General features: G+C 38.9%; 1 protein-coding gene across 1 annotated transcript in view; it reads left to right on the top strand.

The window, feature by feature from the left end:
* Positions 1–6,345, top strand: part of LRMDA (leucine rich melanocyte differentiation associated) — a 1,011,348-nt gene extending 1,005,003 nt beyond the window's left edge. Inside the window, exon 8 of the mRNA XM_081105319.1 lies at positions 5,552–6,345. The gene's annotated coding sequence lies outside the window, so the exon portion shown is untranslated. The remainder of the gene's footprint in view (positions 1–5,551) is intronic.
* The last annotated feature ends 8,141 nt before the right edge of the window (positions 6,346–14,486 follow it).

Genomic DNA, 14,486 nt, shown 5'->3' with positions numbered 1-14,486 from the left:
CAATTAGGGGTATTTTTTCTTTGTTTGTTGTTTTATAAAACCGTTTAGTGGTGTGAAGTGGCATCTCCTTTTGGTTTTGATAGGCATTTCCCTTATGACCAGTGGTGCTGAGCATCTTTGCATGTGCTTTCGGCCATTTAAATACGGGGAACGTGTCTGTTAAAGCCCATCATCCATTTTTGGAGTGAGTTGTTTAAGTTTTTGGAGTTGTAGGAGTTCTTTCTATATTCTGCAAGCTAATCCTTTATTTTATATGTGATTTGCTAGTATTTTCTTTCATTATCTGGGCTGCCTTTTCACTCTCTTAACAATGTCTTTTGTTTCACAAAAGTTTTGAATTTTTATAAACTCCAATTTATCTATTTTTGTTCTTGCCTGTGCTTTTGATTTCATACTCAATAAATTATTGCCAAAGTCAATGTCATGAAGATTTCCTCCTAAGGTTTTTGTTTAAGGGTTTCTTAGTTTTAGCTCTGTAAGTTAGCCTTTGACCCATTGTGAGTTAATTTCTATATATAAGGTTCAACTTTCTTCTTTTGCTTGTGAGAATCCAGTTTTCCTAGCAACAGTTAATGGAAAGACTTCCTTCCCTGTTGAAAATCTTGTCACCCTTGTTGAAAATCAATTGATCATACATGCAAGGGCTTGTTTCTGGACTTTTTATTCCATTTCATTAGTCATACGTCCGTTCTTATGCCAATGCCATACTGTTTTCATTACTATTGCTGGAGGTATTTAGAATAATCAATGAACATTCTGTTCAGGTCGTTTTTGGGTACATGTCTTTTTTTACTTTGGGGTAAATACTTACCAGTATAATTACTGGATTATATGCTAAGCGTATGTTATGTTAGGCTCCATTTAAAACTTGTAAACCATTTCCAAAGAGCTTGTTACCAGTTCACACTCCCAACAGCAATATATGGGCGTTCAATTGCTCCACATGTAAGCCAACATTTAGTGTTATCAGCCTTTAAAAATTGTAGCCATTAGCCCTAGCCAGTTTGGCTCATTGGATAGAGCATCAGCCTGCAAACTGAAGGGTCCCTGGTTTGATTCTGGTCAAGGACACATGCCTCGGTTGCAGGGCTCCTGCAGGAGACAACCAATCGATGTGTTTCTCTCACATCAATATTTCTCTCTGTCTTTCCCTCTCTCTTCCATTCTCTCTAAAAATCAATGGGAAAATATCCTTGGGTGAGGATTAACCAAAACAGGAAAATTGTGTCCATTATATTTTAAATGTGGTGTTATAATATTATGATTTTATTTGTATTTCCCTGATCACTAGTAATTTTGAGCATGTTTTCATATGCTTATTGGACATTCATGTCTCTTCATTTGAGAAATATCTGTCCAAACATTTTACAAGTTTTTAGTTGGTTTGTTTGTCTTCTTAAGATTGAGTTGTAAGGTTTGTATATATATATTATAATATATATATATATATATATATATATATATATATATATATATATATATATATATTTGATTTCAGAGAGGAAGGGAGGTAGAAACATAAATGATGAGAAATAATCATTGATTGGCTGCCTTCTGCATGCCCCCTACTAGGGATTGAGCCAGAAACCTGGGCATATGCCCTTGACTAGAATCTAACCTGGGATCCTTCAGTCAGCAGGCCGATGCTCTATCCACTGAGCCAAACAGGCTAGAGCTGTTATATATATATATCAAATATATATATATATTTGATACAAGTCTTTGTCAGATATGTGTATTACAGATATTTCCCAATCATCAGCTTGTCTTTTGATTTCTTAATCGTCTCTCAAAAACAGAAGTTCTCTCTTTTTAAAAATGTTTTCATTTTGAAATAATTTCAGACTTACAAAGAAGTTGTCAAAAAATAGCACAGAGTTTCTATATACCTTTCATCCAGCTTCCCTAAATGTTAACATCTTATATAATTACAATACCATTATCAAAACCAGAAAACTCACTGGACAATACTTCTAATCTACATTACTAACATTTTATTGTATGTCCCACTAATGTCCTTTTGCCAATCCATGATCCAGGAGTTTATTAGAAGTTAATTAACTTTTTTAATGTTTTCTGAAAACAAGGTTTGTTTTCACTGATTTTTCTCTCATGTGTGTATGTGTTTAATTTTATTAATTTTGGTTCTTACTTTATTCTTCCATTCACTTATTTTGAGTTACTTTTCTTTTCTTACTTTGCTAATATAGAAAATTAGATAATTGATTTTAAAACTGTCTTCACTGATATAATTATGTAAAGCAATACATTTATTTCTAAATAATGTTTTAGCTTCACCTTACACTTTTTGATATGTGGTGATTTTTATATAATTCTTTAAAAAATATTTAATAATGTCTTTTGTGATATCTTCTTTGATTTGTGGATATTCTGAAGTGCCTTGTTTAATTTCAAATATTTGGGTATTCTCCAGATTATTTTTGGTATTGATTTCCTATTATTTGTATGTATGTATGAGAATATATACTCTGTGACTTTGATCCTTCTAAATGTTTCAGCTTAGCTCATAGTCTAGCATGGTGGATATTTTATGTGTACTTATAAAGAATGTGTCTACTGCTATCGTTGGTACATTGTCCTATAAATGTCAACTAATAGAAGTTGCTTTATACTTTTGTTTGGCTTTTATGCCTTTGTGGATTCTATATATACATTAAAATTAATTACAAAGAGGTGAATGATAAAATCTCCAACTACAATTGTGAATTTTTATATTTCCTTTAAGTCTGTGAGTTTTGCTTTATGTATTGTAAAGCTCTGTTAATAGATGCTGTGCACACATTAAGAATGATTATATACTCTGGATGCATTTGTCATTTTCAGCATTTAAGTGTCCTGCCATATTTCAGATAATATTTTTCATACTGAAAACTACTTTGTTATTAATATAGCTAGCTCAGTGTTTGTATGATTTATATTTTTTCCTCCTCTTACTTTTAACCGATGTCTTTGTATTTAAATTTGTTCCATTTATAGCATATAGGTGCTTCTTGCTTTTAAAATGTTGAGCAATCTCTGCCTTCTAATGGAGTGTTTAGCAAATATGCATGTAATAAAATTATCAGTATATTTGATTTTTATTCTACCATCTGGCTGTTTGCTTCCTATTTGTACTATTTTTTTCTGTGTTTACATTGTCTTTTCTTGCCTTCTTAATGATTCATTTAGTAGCTTTAGTATTCCAACTTATCTTTTTATTCTAAGGTTTACAATAATAATGTTCAACTTATATGGTATGTCTTTAATATTACTTCCAATGAAAGTCTCACCTTCACACAGTATGCATCCATTCCTGCCATCATCCTTTGTACTATTACAAAGTGTCATATAGCTTATTTTTACATATTTATAAAATGCATAATACATTTTTAACAGGCAACTATCTTTTAAAGAAATTTTAAGAATAAGAAAAAGTCTCCATACACATATTTTTATAATTCCCATAGTTACCGTTTTCAGTGTTTTTTATTTCTTGGTCTAAATCTGAGTGTGTGTGTTTTTTAAAACATTATTCTTTAGCATGAGAAACTTCCTTTAACATTTCTTGTAGTGTGGCATTGATTGCAATAAACTCAGTTTTTGCTTTTTTAGAAATGGCCTTATTTAACCTTCATTTGTGAAGAATATTTTCATGGGATATAGAGTTGTGGGTTGACACTTTTTCCCTTTGAGCATGTTAAATATGTCATTTCACTGTGCTCTGTCTTGCATCATTTCTGATCTGTGGTCATTCTAATCTCATCCCTCTGTGTATGATGAGTCTTTGTTTTCTGGCAGCTTTTAACATTTTTCTCTATTACTGGCTTTCAGCAACTTGAATATGATGTGCTGTGGTTTCTTTTTACTTATTCTGTTTGGAGTTTGTTGTTCATCTCAAATCTGTGGGGTTTATAATATACAAAAATTAGAAATTTTTAGCTATATTTTTTTAGTTTTAGAAATTCATTTCTCCCAGATTTCATTTTTTAAACTCTTTTCAAATTGGTTTATTACCTACATAGTTCAGGGGTTTAATTTTTCTATCTGTTGTACTTGCTAAATCTCATTATGATTTTTTATTTATAATTCTCCTCCTCCTTGTCTTCCTTCTCCTCTTCCTTTTCCTCCTTTGTATTGATTTTTTTTTATTTTTTGCCATGATAAGACTTGATACTCTATTCTATAGAATAATTATTTGGGGCAAATTTAAATTTTGTCTTTGCTAAGACTCTGTGGGTATCACTAATCCCAGAGCAGATATTATGCTTGTTATCTGATTGAAATCTCTTTCTTAGAAGTGGAGTGTGAATTCTAACTCCATATTTCCCGCTGTCTAGACTTGGGTTTCCAATTTTCTGTGGCTAAATCTTATATCACATTTTATTCAGAGCGGTTAGTTGGATTCCACGTCAGGTTCTCCCAGGCTCAGAGCCTTACTCAGGAGGTCAAGGTCACTTCATTGTGTCTAAGGACCTTGATCTTAAAACTTCCTCCCCTAGGCATTTATTTTATAACCAAATCTGCTGCCCCTATACCAGTAGGCCGCTTTCCTTTTATTTTCATACTTAGCTATGGTTTTGAATTTTTTTTTTTCTGTTTTAGAAAGCTGCAAGCTTTCCTTTCCTACTTTCAAGCTCGTGCATGTGTGGTCTATTACTGCATAATGTTTGCAGTGGTTAGAATTTCTTTCATGAGCTATATTAACTGAAATTCTTACATGTCTTCATTATTAAATATGAATAGAAAACCAAAGATCGTGAAATATTTGAAGAATGAAGTATGACAAGAGATTGATTCTAACATAAACAAAGTTTTCAAAGGAAATAGAGATATTAAATAATAAAGAAAAAACAGACAAAAACCTTTATTTATTTACTCAGAGACATATAAGTTAATACTGCATTCACAGCATCACAGAGTCCTATGAGAAAGGAAGATTTAGAGAACAAGAATGAGATCTTGATGATTACAATAACCTGCCAAAGCAAAAACAAACTGCAGTTGAAAAATTGGGTTGAAGGATTTAAAGAAAAACATTTCCAAGATACCTTTCTCTGTAAAGTAGAATGGAAATAAGTAGAGACAAAAATATGACAGAAAAGATAAGTGACACAAGACTTATGCAAGAGGCCTAACAGTCAAGCATAGACATTATAGAAGGAAAAGATAGAGGAAGTGAATGAAAACTATGAAGGAGATAATGGAACATGATTTCGAAGAGCTAAAAGATATGATAATTGATAAATGGAAAAATCATTGTTAAATTTCAGAACACTAAGGATAAAGAGCTAAACACTTGCAAAGACTAAATAAATAAATCAATCAGCTAAGTGTGATACCTCTGTAGGATTGACCTTCTATCATTATAGTGAATTATAGGTTATAGTAGAAAAGTACTTTCAAAGTTCTGATGAAAATTATTTTCAACTTGGAATTCTATACTCTGCCAAAGTCTGAAAAAAATGTAAGACCAAAGTAAAGATATTTTAAGACATGAAACAGGTTAACATCTGTTCCACACAATGACCCATTCTTTTTTTTTTCCCCCTAGGTCAGCGATGGAAAACAGCCTTTGCTTAGACGTATCCAGCTAAGCTAAAGAAAATTGCATTTCTCTGCCTCCCTTGCAGCTATGGATGGCTAATGATCAAGTTCTGTCCAATGACTTATAGTATACTAGAGGCCTGGTGCATGAAATTTATGCACAAGGGAGAGGGGTCCCTCAGCCCCGGCCTGCACCCTCTCACAATCCAGGACTGCTGTCTCCTAATCGCTCTCCTGCCTGCCTGCCTAATCACCCCTAACCACTCTGCCTGCCTGCCTGATTGCCCCTAACTACTCGCTTGCCTACCTCATTGCCCCTAACCCCTATGCCTGCCTGCCTGATTTCCCCTAACCACTCTCCTGCCTGCCTGATTGCCCCTAACTGCTTGCCTGCCTGCCTGATCACCCTTATCCGCCTCTGCTTTGGCCCCCGCCATGGCGGCTTCTTCCAGAAGGATGTCCGGAATTACATCTGGAAGGTTGTTTGGCTGTTTGGTCTAATTAGCATATTACACTTTTACTATTATAGATGTGTTGTGAAGGGGCTGCAAGGAGATATTCATAAAAGAGAGAGATTGTTTCCTGCTTATTATTTCTTCTGATTTGTAGGCATGGTAGCTGGAGTTCTAACATTCATTTTGACTTTATTGGATTTCTTGAGAATGAAAGCAATGGAGGAGGATAATGAAAAAGAAAGATGAAAACCAAGTTTCTGATGACAAATCAGCCCACCATGGCCCCTCTGTACTGCCAAATTTCTCCTTGTAATGGAAAAATAAAATTTTATCTTTCTTACATTACATTTATTATTAATTATTCTCTCAGATGCAGCTACAGCTAATCCAAACTGACACAGAAAGCTACTTGAGGATATATATCAATAGATGACAAATTGGATTTTATTTTTGCATTCAGTTGCCATGTGATTATATTCTGGGCAATGATCTGTAATGGAAGTGTGTGAAGGGGGCTACAAAGAAACAGTGGATTTAACTCAAGACGATTATAAAAGGAAAAACCAAGAGGATATCTGTGCCTAAAGAATATAAAAAATACTTCGAGAATAAAATAAAGGCAAGTAGAAACTCCAGGGAAAATATAAAGTGTTAAAATGGCATTACTTTGTTCTATAATGAAATCCACACTCATCACATGGACATTTGGTGGCACTAGCAGGGAGAAGAGCCTGTAGATTTGTCCCAGACCTGAAGCCTCTAATAAATCTGTCTATGGAACCCCACCCCTCAAAATTATTTAAACAATAATTAAAGCCGTTAGAAGGGGAAGTTTTGTTCCAGAAATGATTACTAGTTGTTTTCGCTGCAAATTTTTATTCAAACTAAGAAAATTACTTTTTAAAAAAAGAGAGATTTTTAAAGATACATTGAAATGTTGGTGTCTTTTCACGAATTTAGGCTTGCTCTTATTTTGTTTGAAAAAACGTTTGTTATACAGAGATTACCATTTATATTCCTCTGCTTCTGAGAATTTCTTCAGTAATACCAATTATAGCATTTTTCAAATACCTCAGTAATAGTACTAGTAATCTTCTATTTTAACTGTTCATCTTTCCCTCTAGACTTTAACTCACTGATTGCATAAAAAGCCATTTTTAGTTCTATATTTTCATTACTGAGCCAAGCATCAGGCACACTGTAAGTGCTCATGTTTATTGAATGAATTAATGTGAGGAGACTTCATCTGATTATTATGAGAACACATTATTTTTTGGCTGTTTTCTCAAGAAGGAAGAAAAAACGGTGAGAGATGTGATGGAAAAGGAAAGGAGAATACTGAACACATTTACTAGAAGTCCCCTTTCCAAAGCACTTAAGCAGCAGCAAGCACACCCTCGGAGCATGTCTAATGATATTTCAAAGCCTCTCTTCACAGATCACCTTGCAATCCCAGGTCACAAGGTGGGAGCTGCCCGCAGTCCTGGTATCAAACCACTGTACCAGCTTCCAGCCCTCCTTCAAGTGAGGTGCCTTGCGATGGACTAGCCTAGGGTCACTGTGCCAGCTTACAGCTGCCCTGTCCCTGTCTCCCTGCCAAACAGACTCAGACTTCAAGCGAGTAGTTTCACAAGCCTGCGAGGAATGGATATTTATAAAGACAAGTTATGTTGTGGTCATGTTCACATAACATCACAATCAGCTCAGCCTCCAGGCAAACCAGAGCGCTGTCTCCTGTGAACCATTGTCTTTATTGACTGCAGGGCACTGAGAGGAGAGGCACAAGGGGGAAATGAGGGGCAGGTGGGTCTGACCAGCATAACCAGATGGAAGCACACGGCCTTTCTTCTTGCTCGGGACCTTTGTTGGAGGCATTTGACTTACAGTGGAAAGAGCATGCAATTTAGAATTAATGGACCTTGTCCTGGGTCCAGGCTCTGCTACTTACGGGCTTTGTGTCCTTGAGCAAGTGCCTTTCTGTCTCTGGGCCTTGTTTCCTCATTTGGGAAATGTCAACCCCATCATGCTATTCTGAGGATTATAAAGAAATAATGGATGAGAGCATCCTTTGCAAAATGTAAACTATATTCCTCTTTTTCAAACAGGAAGGTGCCTCAAGGCTGTTCAGCATATTGTGTTCAACTCTTAAGTAAAGAACGTTAAAGAGAAATATTACCAAATTAGGGAAAATTGCTTATGTTAAGAAATAGTATGAGAAAAAAAACTCTGCTAATGCCCAATATTCTTCTTTGTTTAGTAATCCACTAGTCAAATACTATTGAGCCTCTCATCACCGTAATCAAAAATACTTAGTGTCTACTATTCACTCATTCAGTAAATATTTATGTTCAAGCAAAAGGCAGTAAGTTAAGCCCCATGAGTGAACTAGTAGGAAAAGAGAAGAGAATCCACATTTATAATTAAGATTTATAACAATTCACGGCTGTGCTAGATAAGTATCATATGCGTAATTATGAGAATCACAGCCCATCAGACCTGGACACCTACATAGTACCTAACCACATTCAATTCTTACCTAATGCAGGGCATTCTCTTTACTAGACTCTAATAACTAAGAACTCACTATGTCGGATGCATTCTATTCCAATTGTACCTAATTGTTAGGCAACTCTTCTTTATATTCAACATTCGGTCCTCTGAGAGCCACATTATCTTCCTCTTCCATGTGAGCACCACTTGGTTATGTAAAGATGGCCACCATTCTTCCTCGCAGGCCTCCTTTCGCCAGGATATATAACCCCATTCTCCATTCCCTTGGTCCCTTTCCTCACCACCTTGCACTGTCTCTGTGGGCCGACTCCAGTTTGTCCTGTGTCCTGCTCAAAGTGTCACATTCATCTTGGCCTTAACATTCTCGAGTGATTCCACCAGGGCAGATAGGATGGGGCTCTAATTGCTGTGTTTGTAGTTCTGATTGGCATTCACATTTATGATCGTAGAGGTTACTGGCAAACCCTAATTTTCTTTACATTTAATGTATCTTCCTTTAGGTGTAGCTATACTGTCTCATTACATATTTGTGAAGTTTCTTTTTTAGAACTAAGTTGAGAACTTCACAATTACGCTTTTTAAATTTTATTTTTATACATTAACGTAAGATCCTATCACTTACACAAGTTATTTCCAATATAGTATGGCACCTACTAGGAATATAGGGAGAATTATTACAAGGTCAATGCATAGTTTATAGCCATGCATTCCTCTGAGAGTTTAGCTGTGATTCACTTTCAATCACTCCCCATAGTTCGATTTATGATGTCAATGTTCTCCAACTTCCCCAAGAAGTGGCCAGAGAAAGGACCCATTTGATTTACCAGCAGGAGTTTCCTATTTAGATTTTGAATAACCCTTCCCCCCAAGAAACAAAGCAAAGAGAAATAGACATAGAAGTTAGATAAGGACCCAACTATCAGCTTTATTGTCAATAAAATTAAATTCAAGGACATGGAATGGCACCCCTAAGGTTGTACAGCCTGTATGCTGGCTGCACAGTGGAGGTGCTCAGCTCCTGTGAGCTTACCTGCCTCCTTGCCACTGGAACACAACGTAACATCCATGTCTTGCAGGGAGGCAGACAGACGTCGTTCAAAGGGAGCCCAGAAGGGCAGGGCTGCACACACAAAGGCCAAATTCCCACATCAGATTCAGTCCTCCCTTGGTGTGGCAAGAGGTGCTACTTCTCAGCACAGGAGAGAGCAGGTCCCACCCATCTCCTTGCAGTCACAAATAGGCACTATTACCTTTGCTTCTGTGAGTCCTATTACCTTGTTGGCTGCAGGATGAGGCTAATGGTGTAGGTGCAGGCACCTCCTTCCATGGTGACCTACCTGTTCATACTCAAGACCCTATGGCCATACCCATTTGCCCAAGGCCTTGCAAGGGGCTGACCACCTGAGAATTTTCCACATTCTTCCCAGCACATCCTTCCCTCTCCTTGGAACTGCACATCACACTCCATAAGGGCTGGTTAGGCACCTGACATGGAGGGAAGCATCTGCTTCCTGGGTTTGCTTTCCTCTCTCTAAGGTCCTGGTCCTCAAGCGGTGCTGCCCTGGATGTGGGCTGACAGGAGTAAATGAGCTCTGCTGTTGACATGCCTCTTCGTCCTGCCCTTCTGGAACCTTTCAGAGTTATGGATGCATCTCCCTTTCCTCTTCCAATTCCAAAAGCCTGAACAGGCTTCCCCACTTTCACTGTTACTCCTATGGTTGTCTTCTTATGTTTTTGTTTCTGGTACAAATAATTCTCCTATTCTGTGCAAGTTACCTGGAAGCTTCTGCAAACTTCTCTAATTTAGAACAATTAGGGTATATAGGACAACAACTTGAACTGTATGTCTCCACTCATTGGCTTTCCAGAATTCAGTTGGCACCAACCCCATACAGGTGTGATTCCTGGGTCCCTTTGCTTCTGTGAGGAAAAGCCAGGTCATAGAACCCCATTCAGAAAATTTAGAAGCTATGTTTTACTATTAGCCAAGCCTCCCCCTTTTTTTGTACTAATATGACCTTGTTTTCAAAATAATTTCATAATCATCATCTCATTTGGGCCTCAGAAGGTCTCATGAGTGAGGCAAGTCATGATTCTTTCTTCCCTTCATATTTCCAGGGACAGAAGCATAAAACGGTGATCATCAGCCCAAGGATTAGAGGAGGGTTACCTAATTACCACTGCATGCACTTCTAAATGACACCATGTCTGACCCAAAGCCAACACATTCTATTGCATCTGTGTGCACAGACCTCACAGGGCAGCCCAGCAACCACAAGGACTCAGGACTAGTTGACCTGGTGCTACTCCCCTGGGAAGCCAGACCCATCAGCCCCACCCAAATGCCCTGCTTTGAGAAGGTACATCTCCTGATGTAAATGGAAGAGAATTATTTATTGTGGGGGGTGAATAGAATAGAATAGAATAGAATAGAATAGAATAGAATAGAATAGAATAAAGGGCAACACACAAGTTTTGGGTGACATTTTGGTGGCAAGTGTCAGAGGTGAAATGCATTGGAAACTGATGGGAGATGAAGCAGTAGAGTGATAGTTTTATGCTATGGCATGTTGGCAGTGTTATAATAGCTCAGACAGAAGGAGAAACAAAACACTCATGGTGTCCTACTAACGAGCGGGTGGAAGAACTCTGGCGCTACCTGTTAAAGCCACTGGGGGAAATGTGGATGGGCCAGAAGCAGCACTTCCTTATTCACTCTTCCCATGAACATAACGGACACATTATGTTAATGGGCAGAGTGAATCACGGGCATGCATCCAGACGGAGCTTGCAACACTGTGAAGGTTTGGCTTTAATTCAGACCATATCTTTTTCCCTCCATCCCTTATTAAAATGAGAGTCTAATAAAAGAGAGAAATAATAGAAACTAAAACCTCCCACCAAGAAAACCTCTGCTATTTTGGATAACTCTTATGCCAAATTTTTCCACTTTAATGGAACGAGAAAAATAATGCAAAGGAATCCATGTGTGCAGATAACTTGAGTGCATCCACTCGCCTCCCAAAGCAGCCCGTTTCCAAAGGGCACCGCTAGGCTCCTGCCGTCCTCTTTTGTCTGTTTAATTTACTCACAATGCATCGTCCTCTAAGGAGATGTGCCCAAGTTCTCTCTCTCCCACACTGTCTTCAAACCTGGTTACCACTGCAGGCACTCCGAAATGAGGAGGCGACTGGGTCTGAACTGTGATATGGTGAGAGAAAACCCAAACTGACAGCTGGAGGAGGCACTGCCCCTTTGTCCCTCATCCCAAATGTCATCCCTTCCTTGTCCAGGCCAGGCAGGCGATCGGGATGAAGAAATGAGCTCGCATTTGAAAGTTTCTGACAGGCGTCATGGGCGCAGGCACTGAGCGGCCGGGAATGATGGAGCTTGACGTGACAGTGGCAGAGCCGTCGAGGCTGGCTCCAGGACATGCAAAGTTTGGTGTATGTCAGTCCCAATCCTTGTCATGCCCTGACTCCACGATGGTAACTGCAAATGGACAGAGCCAGTGGGAAGTGTTCAGAAAACTTAAAAACTTCCTATCCTGAGAAGTAATGTTGCCAAGCCACCATAACACAGGATCAGCCACCTAAAATGGGTGTGCTCCAGCTGGGGAGGGGGAGGCAGGATGGGTCCCACTGGCTTGGTGGGGTTTGGCTCGTCCTCTTCCTTTGTTCTCTGCACTGCCCTCCAAGTCAAAGGGTTCTGTCTTCCAGTTCTTTTCCACATTTCTGCATGTGATTTTGGGGCTGCCAGCATTTTCTTGTACCAGTGACTTCTGATGACTTTAATTTATTTTAATATAGTAATCTCTGCAGCAGATCCTGGAGGATTTAAATATTAGGCAAACCTACTCTTCTGACCCAGCTGGAGAGTGATTTATAATGGGAGAGGAGAGCTAGCTAGCTTCTTGGTTCCGCTGTGCAAATAGTTTCATAAATATTGCTCTGTTGCATTATTTTGAAATACTGCTTCTTTTAACCATCTGCCAAAGTCAAATATTTCTGCTAAATAAGAATCCATGGCTAGACCTCTCACCCAGCCAAAGTAACAGGTGGTCACCAAGATCACCTGGTGGGAGAGCCCAGCTTGGTTAACTGTAGCTCAAAGTGATGGTTAACTGGCATTAAGGCATGATGGATGACAGCAGATGTGTGTCTTATCTTTAGCCTGGCCCTTCAGCCTACTTAACAGGGAACATATTTGTTTAACAATTCTTAGTGCAACACATTGACTTGTAGTTGAGCATTTTCAAATAACATAAGGACTTTAGAGATGCATTCATTAAAAAATCTAACAAATATTTGATAAAAAGTAAGTGGCACATGTAGGCTCTGAGTCTTAAAATTTTTGGAGCCTCAAGCAGAATGATAAATCAAATGCGGTGTGAATGTCTCCCTCTCCAAATGGCAACCACAGATGCCAACATGGAAAGAGAATTCTAGAGTCACAGTGACCTTAGTAGACCTGAAATCTGAGAATGGCAGGGATCCTCGTAGATATTTTAATTGCAACCTGCACTGTGGAGTTCAAGGTGAGTTTGGGCCACATATGCTGCTACTTCTTAACTTCAGCCAATTTCTGCTCTGGTTTTGTCCTTGATGACTGGAAGTGACCCTTTGAACAGAGCATCTCCTTTGAGGGGATGGGCAGGGCACAGGCGAGCTACCTGAAAGCAATGATAGCGTCAGCTCATGTCAGGACCCACAGGCCCTCTGACCTACAATTACTTCCCGGTGCTTCTTCTTCTAGGCCTTTGCATATGCTGCTTCCTCTGCCTGGAGAGATGTCTCTCCATTTTTCCTACTGCTGGCCCCTCATGGGATGGGCTGCATTGTAGGCAGGTTCTCAGGGAATCAGGTCCTGGGACTCTCAGATTTGAATGCAGAATTACTGGGGGATACCCTTTGGAACAAGACTTATAAGGGAGCAAGGGGAGCAGGATTAGGTAGAGAGAGAAGTTGAATTGGATACAGCTGCACCCAATCCCACATGGGACTCTGGAGCTGGGACAGCCTTCAGAGTCGTCCTGCCCTGAGGCAGTAAGTCGGGCCTCTGTATCCTCATGTGGACCAGTCATTGGGTGCAAGTGCTCTAGGAAGGTTGTGTTTTCTTGGGTGGGGCACTTCTCTTCAGCTAAAGATCATTTTCCAAGGGTAGAGAAGGTGGGGCTGAGCCCTGGATGAGGAAGTGAGAAACCTACAGGCTGACTCTCACCAACCCATCTCAAGTAGGTCCCATTTACTATTTTCTTTATAGTATGCTTTTTTTTCTTTCCTAGCTTTTATGATTTATAATTACATATTTATTTGTATGTACTTGATTACTGTCTATGTCCCCCAATAAACTCTAACAATTATGAAGATATAAGGGCTATACCAATCATAATCTTCACTATATCCCTAGCATCTAGCAGGGTGCCCAGCACAAAGTAGATGCTCAATTAATATTTCTTAAATGAATGAATGAATAAAAAATAAAGAAGTGATGCAAGAAAGCAGGCATGACTGACATTGGTGGTTGGATTAGAGCAGGAGATCTGGGTGAGGCCTGGGCCATGGAAGGAGGGACCATAGTACAGGTCACCTGAAGCCCCCAGGAATCACAGAGGAAGAGACCCGGGTGCACTGGCTGCCGGAAGAGAGTGTGAGTCAAAGAGCCACCTGTCAGTCTATGTTTTATGGAATACCAACGACCTTTGACTTTACTGACTAATACTGAGAGAGTTAAACCAACGGGGTTTGAAGCATGAATGCTGGACTGTAAGAACAATCGTGAGATACCCTGCAGAGGCTGGTGCATCACCAACAAATCTCTAGGAGAATTTAGAGCACTTTCTGTCAAAAGATGGCTCATCTCTCATATCATGGTGCTGACAAGTGGTAAAATTAAATGTCAGCCAAACAACTTCCTGTGTGGGTGAGTGGTTTCTCAATCCATAATGCATGTTCACTTGGTAATACATTAAGGGTG

The sequence above is a fragment of the Myotis nattereri genome (assembly GCF_964212035.1).
Source record: "Myotis nattereri genome assembly, chromosome: 13".
Classification (NCBI taxonomy): domain Eukaryota; kingdom Metazoa; phylum Chordata; class Mammalia; order Chiroptera; family Vespertilionidae; genus Myotis; species Myotis nattereri.
Note: the sequence above shows the minus strand (reverse complement) of the source record. Positions and strands in the feature narration are given on the sequence as shown.